This window comes from Gorilla gorilla, chromosome 2, assembly GCF_029281585.2.
Source record: "Gorilla gorilla gorilla isolate KB3781 chromosome 2, NHGRI_mGorGor1-v2.1_pri, whole genome shotgun sequence".
Taxonomy (NCBI): domain Eukaryota; kingdom Metazoa; phylum Chordata; class Mammalia; order Primates; family Hominidae; genus Gorilla; species Gorilla gorilla.
In genome coordinates, this window is record NC_086017.1 from 52,240,304 (window position 1) to 52,246,623 (window position 6,320).

Sequence of the window (6,320 nt, forward strand, 5' to 3'; positions counted from 1 at the left end):
ATTCAGTCTCCATCTTTTAGGGGTTTATGCTGTCCAGATGAACAAATATAGGTCCTCAGCTCAGGAACTCCCTTTCTATATAGAAGGAGGCTGGAATGAAGATGGTCATCCCAGTAGAATGTGGTCTATGGCAATAGAAGAAAGTGTTCTGGGGGCACAGGAGAAACATCCAACCATTATGGGATGGCAGAAGATCACAAAAGACTACCAAGATTTACTGCTTAGTCTTCTACCAAGTATTTACTGCCGCCCTAATTCTCTTTGCCTCCTTTATGATAACACTCACTTTGGAGGGCCACCCTTCCCTGATTGCTATCTAAGCCTTTGGGCAGGGGCACCCACTGTCAGCTCCAGGGAGCATTACCCAATCAGTAAATTCCAAAGCCCAAGTTGCCAGACTCAGCATGGAGCAGACATCATGGAAGGGAAGTAAAAATCAAAAGATACATCAATTTATGTGTTCTTTATTCCCTCTGTTTCCCCCTTCCCTTCACCTCATTGAAGTCAGCTTGGTGGTCATTGCTTCATGGGAGGTATGTGGCAAGTCAGAAAACAGAACTACCCTAGAAGTCGTGCTGGCTTTTTATACTTAGAAGAAGTGAATTCCTGAGAATAATTTAGTTGAAGAAACATGAAAGGAGAAGGATTTTCCCCAGACTAAAAATAGATTGTTCCGGCCGGATGCGGTGGATCAAGCCTGTAATTCCAGCACTTTGGGAGGCCGAGGCGGGCGAATCATGAGGTCAGGAGTTCGAGACTAGCCTGGCCAACATGGCAAAACCCCATCTCTACTAAAAATACAAAAAAAAAAAAAAAAAAATTAGCTGGGTGTAGTGGTGGGCGCCTGTAATCCCAGCTACTTGGGAGGCTGAGGCAGGAGAATCGCTTGAACCTGGGAGGCAGAGGTTGCAGTGAGCCAAGATCATGCCACTGCACTCCAGCCTGGGTGGTAGAGTGAGACTCCGTCTCAAAAAAAAAAAAAAAAAAAATTAGATTGTTCCAGGCTGGGAAGAAGAGAAGAGTGCTGTGGTGGCAGGATTAGAGGTGCATTACCCTGTTTTTTTGGTAGCCCTGTTAGAGCAAGATTCCAGAGAAAGACACATTTCAGAAAGACTTCCAGCACAGGAATAGTTGAGACCTGCCTAGCCTTGAAGGAGTCAGGAGGACAGGATAACAGATGTCATTGTGACTTCCCATAGGCACTGATGACTGAGGACCAAATAGCTTTCCCCTACTCCCAGTGCCTTAGAAAGACCCTAGGCTTGTGTGGGTTTCCCAAGAAAAGCTGAGGTTGTTTTTCTTGCAGCCAAGCAGGGCAATATTTGTATTTTTTGTAGAGACAGAGTTTCGCCCTGTTGCCCAGCCCTCAGGCCCAGGACTTGAGTCGGAAATTAAGCAGAGTCGTGGACTATAAAGTAAGTTCTAGTTATTGGACTCCTTAGTTCATGAGCTGAAATGTACACTCATCACACACCCAAGGATATTTTAATTCCCTTCTGCCCCTATTTCATTCCACCTTCTTTCCTTTCAAATGGTTTCAAAGACAGTGTAATCAAATAATCACCTTGGAGCTCCATCTAACTCATACAGTGTCCATCCTCAAACTTGCTCTGTCCTGTACAGCAGTGTTCTTAGTAAAGCAACATTAGACAAAACTCAGCACCATGGTAGAGAGAGGCAGATCCCACTCTACCCACCCAAACACCACTGGACACACACCAATAGACAGCTTTGAGGACAGACAATCAAAACAGCATTCCAAATCCATTTTTCTGGGTATCAAAAGTCAAAAGAAAGTTATTTAAGTGACTCAAATAGAGATTAAGGCTTTATTCAACGGATACACATCAGAGAGATTAAAGACTTTGTTCAACTGATACATATCAGAGAGCATCTAGAGGACAGCTGACCCTAGATTAAAGTGGGGTTGGGATTTTATAAGACAGGGGAAAGCTGAATGCCTGAACTAGTGGTTTTGGCTTAGGTAGCATTTTTCACTTTCATCAAAACTCATAGTTGGAGGTCATTCCACTTTTGTGCCTCTTGCTTAAGTCATTGGTAAAATTCTAATACTATCAAAATAGTATTTTCTACGAAGTATTTTGGCAAGCTTCGTGGCTTAAGGAAAAAAATTCCTGGACATATTTTAAAAATAATTATACTGAGGTATCTGTGGGAGTTGTTTGTAAAGATGCCGAGGGGACCTGTGGCTCACTGGGCCTGAAGAGCTGTAAACCAATCTGACTTTACATGGATTTGTGATAGAGGTGAGGAAATGAGAGGTTTAGAGGACAGGAGGCTGCAGCCATGGCGTTTAAAGCTTTGGAGTTAAGGCAGTTGCAGGTTATGCCAAGTTCTAGGTGGCCATGACTTTCTTTCTGAAGCATTAGGTTGAAGCATATGCAATAACTGACGTTGTTGGTCAAAACCAGTATAATATCAGGAAGTTTATAGGGCTCAACCTAAACAAATATGGGCAAAAGTCAATATGGTTGAGTTGCTGAATTTGGTTTCAGGCCAAGGAACCTTGCTTATATATATCCTCTGTCCCTCTAACAAAACAACTAGCTAGTTTTATCTTTTCACTTTTCCATGTTCACCTCACCTCACTGCTCATTTGCTCTTGGAAACCTGGCTGTCGTGTTGGAAAAAAGTGGATCTAGTTCTGCCTTTGCCATTGGAAAACATACTTTGAGCTTTGTCCATCTCAGACACTTCAAAAACCCTTGTATATGTCATTCAGTCCATGTGATTGAAATCTAGGAGCTATCACTCCTAAATTGAGAGACAGAAATAAAATTTTAAAACAATTTTCTTAACAAACATATTACAAATAATTAATCTTAAATGGCAGCAAAATGTATCCCTGGTGTCTGAGCCAAAGTTAATACATACACTTTTCAGAGCCCCTGCTAAGCTGCCTATTGCATTTGCTGGAATATGGCACTAACAGGAGGAACTGCATTCTCATGACCAGATACTAAATGAACATCATTCCAAAGAATTACCATAATATCCTTTATATCTTATAATTGTATGAACTGACGCAAGCAGCGCTGTCCGTCAAAGGCTTTATAAATGGCACAGAAAATAAGTACCCTGTGACTGGCATCTATTAATAAAACGAACACCCCAGGCACACTATTTCATTACTCCCACTGGCTCCCAGAGGTATAATTAGGGTTGAATTTTTCATGAACATAAACATTATTTTCTTTGTCCACTATGCTATGCTTTGTGCCTGATTATTTTCAATACTCCACTCAAAAAAACAGAAAAGGAGAGAAGACAGGCATATCCTCACTGACTGAAAGTGATTCTGTGGCTTGCTTTAAGGGTGCCCAGGCCCCTAGCATGGAGCTTGGAGTCCACTTTCAGGCAGAGCTCTCCCAGACCTGCTTTGCCCACTCCTGGCTTATGCTGAGGTTGGAGAAAGACCCAGCATAATCATCTGGAGCTCAGTATCTCTTGCAGAACTCTCAGGTTTTGGAGACATAAATATATGGTCTTCACTGTTAGTCTACCTACTCTATAATTTTTAAGTCATTTTTTAAGAAAAATAGAAGTGATACGGCTGTGATTGTTCTTGTTCTTCCTCTCGGCTTATTTGGTTGGATGATATCTGGTCTGATTTGCAGACACGTTTGAAATGCTTTGCCAGTGGAATTTATCAGCCATTGCCCCCAGAATCTTACTAAAATATAAATCTAATAATGCCATCCTCTTGCTTAAAACCTTTCAATGATTTTCTATTACCAATGAGAGAAAGTCCAAGTTGAACAGCATAGCCTGTGGGGTCTTTGTGAGATGCCCCTGAATGATCTCCATCTATGTTTCCTGTCTCTCCCTTAACAGGCAATCCACTGTCTAGCCACATTAAAGGTCTTATGATTCTCTAATTGTGCCTTTCTTTTACACAATCCTGGGATATAATTTTCCTACATCTCCACCTTGGTAAAAGTAACCCTTAAAAGTAAAATCAAGCCTTGGTGTTCTCTCTGTCTCCCAACATGGTGGCCTCAGAAAAGCAGAAGGAGAAGGAGGAGAAGGAGGAGGAGCGGGAGGGGGAGTAGGAGGAGGGGGAGGAGGAGGGGGAGGAGGGGGAGGAGGGTAAGGGGGAGGAGGGGGGAGGAGGAGCAGGGAGGAGGGAGGAGGAGGAGAAGAAGAAGAAGAAGGAGAAGGAGAAGGAGAAGAAAAAGACAATTTCCCTAATAGACTTTCTGACTGAGGATGGGCAGACTGGTGGAGGAAGCACCTATATCCCCAGACTGGGCTGATGAAACAGATGAGCCAGAAGGAAATGCTTCAACCACTTAGCACACTAATGATAAGATGTGTATAGGACATCTCCAATTGGTCATTCCATTCTTTTCACTGCTCCACAGGATGCTGGAGAACCCCATATTGATTGGAGCCATCTTCCCAAATCACCATCCTACAATGCTCTTCTAGGGAACTTGCTCTATGATGTGATAGAAGACTCAATTAAGGAATTATTTAGAGGATTAAATAGTGGTACAGCGCACTGACCACATGAACCCGGCATCCAGAGAGGTTGAAAGTTTTAGTTATCCTGAGTTTGAGGACCTGGATTCCCTGTTCAGTTCCCTGCGTCTCAATGAAGAGTCTGTAGGTAACAGGATAATTAGAGTGGACATTGCTGACCAAGCACAGGATAAAGACAGGGATGACTGTCCTCTTGGCCAGGATAGAAATTAGGATACTGACAAAACAGATATACTGGAGGTCCATCCTGCCACAGACAGCTTTGATGACCACCTGCCTAGAAGAGGTGTTGATAGCTTTGGAGACAAGTATCAAGATCATGCAATTCAGACCAGTATCATGATGGGTGTCAGGGCGGGTTTAGAGATGGCTCACACCAGGATATGGGTCAATGTGGGGGCCGGGATTAAGATGATGACTGAGGCAGCACAGACTATGATAGAGGCTATGATTCTGCAACAGGCAGTTGCAGAAGAGCATTTGGTAGTGGGTACCTCAGAGATGATGACTACTGAGGAGGTGGATGAAGACCAGTAAGACAGACAGGACAATTGGTCATGGAACTCCAGAGATTATTACTCTTAGGGTGATTATAGGCATGATGATAGGGGTCCCTCCCAAAGATCAGAACTGAATCTAAAGCCTCAGAGCACTCATAAGGAAGATGATCCCTCTTCTAGCACCCCCCAGCTCAGTTGAGTGGCTTCTATCTTTGGAGGGGGAAAGTCCATTGACACAGTTGCTAGAAAAAGAGAAGCAGAAGAACAGCTACAGAAGAAACAAGAGAAGCCATATTGGCAGCTGGATGAGCCAAATCTAGAACAATGGCCTCTGGAGAGACATCCAAGCTGGCAAAGTGAAGAAACTCAGGAACGGGAATGGTGGAGGACGGGAAGTGAGCCAGTGCAGACTGGGACCCCAGCCACATCAGGCAGAAGCAAGTCAGACCAGGATGCATGAAGAAGAGAGAGTGAGAAGTCTCTAGAAAATGAAACACTCAATAAAGAGAAACACTGCCAGTCTCCAATTTCTAAGCCTTCCAAACCTGATCAACTCCTAAAGGTGATTCAAGCCCCTCCACCAAAGGAGACTGCTTAGGTGAAGAGCAGTTCTAATCCTCTTATTCCATCTCAGAGCTCAGAAACAGAGCAGCAACCCCCTACAGGTAGTGAGGGAAAAGTACCTCCAGTTCAACCCTCAGAGGAAGGACCAGCAAAGAAAGATGAAAATAAAGTAGACGGGATGAATGTCCAAAAGTCCAAACTGGGAACTCGGGCCGTGGTCCAGGAGATGGAGGGAACAAAGACCGCTGGAGGGAGTCAGACAGGAAAGATGGCAAAAACGATCAAGTTTGCAGATCTGCACCTGAGCCAAAGAAACCTGAGGAAAATCCAGCCTCCAAGTTCAGTTCTGCAAGCAAGTGTGCTGCTGTCTCTGTTGATGGTGAAGATGAAAAGGAAGGAGCAGATTACACCAAATAGACCTCCTGTGCTTTCTCCTAGTCTCTCTCCACTCTGGAACATTCAAGAGCAAAGCAAACCTACATCCAGACAAGACAAAATAACACTCACCACCTCCTGGGGGAGGAAAAAATCAGGGTCAAGTTCTGATAAAATAGCTATGTCTCAACCCAAAGGCAAGCTTCCTATTTAATTTGGAAATACTGAAGACATTTCTGCTAGAGAAATGAACAATGTGAGGAAGTAACTATTGCCAGCACTCTTTAGCATCAGAAAGATACAATATCTGAATAAATTAAATAAGAAGTGTGTAAATGTTTACGTGTAAAACTCTATAACAGTCCCTGAAAGTCC

The 6,320-nt window shown here is 43.5% G+C and overlaps 1 pseudogene; it reads left to right on the plus strand.

Moving 5' to 3' along the window:
* Window positions 1-4,181: 4,181 nt before the first annotated feature.
* LOC109026101 (eukaryotic translation initiation factor 4B-like) lies at window positions 4,182-5,987 on the plus strand (annotated as a pseudogene).
* The last annotated feature ends 333 nt before the right edge of the window (window positions 5,988-6,320 follow it).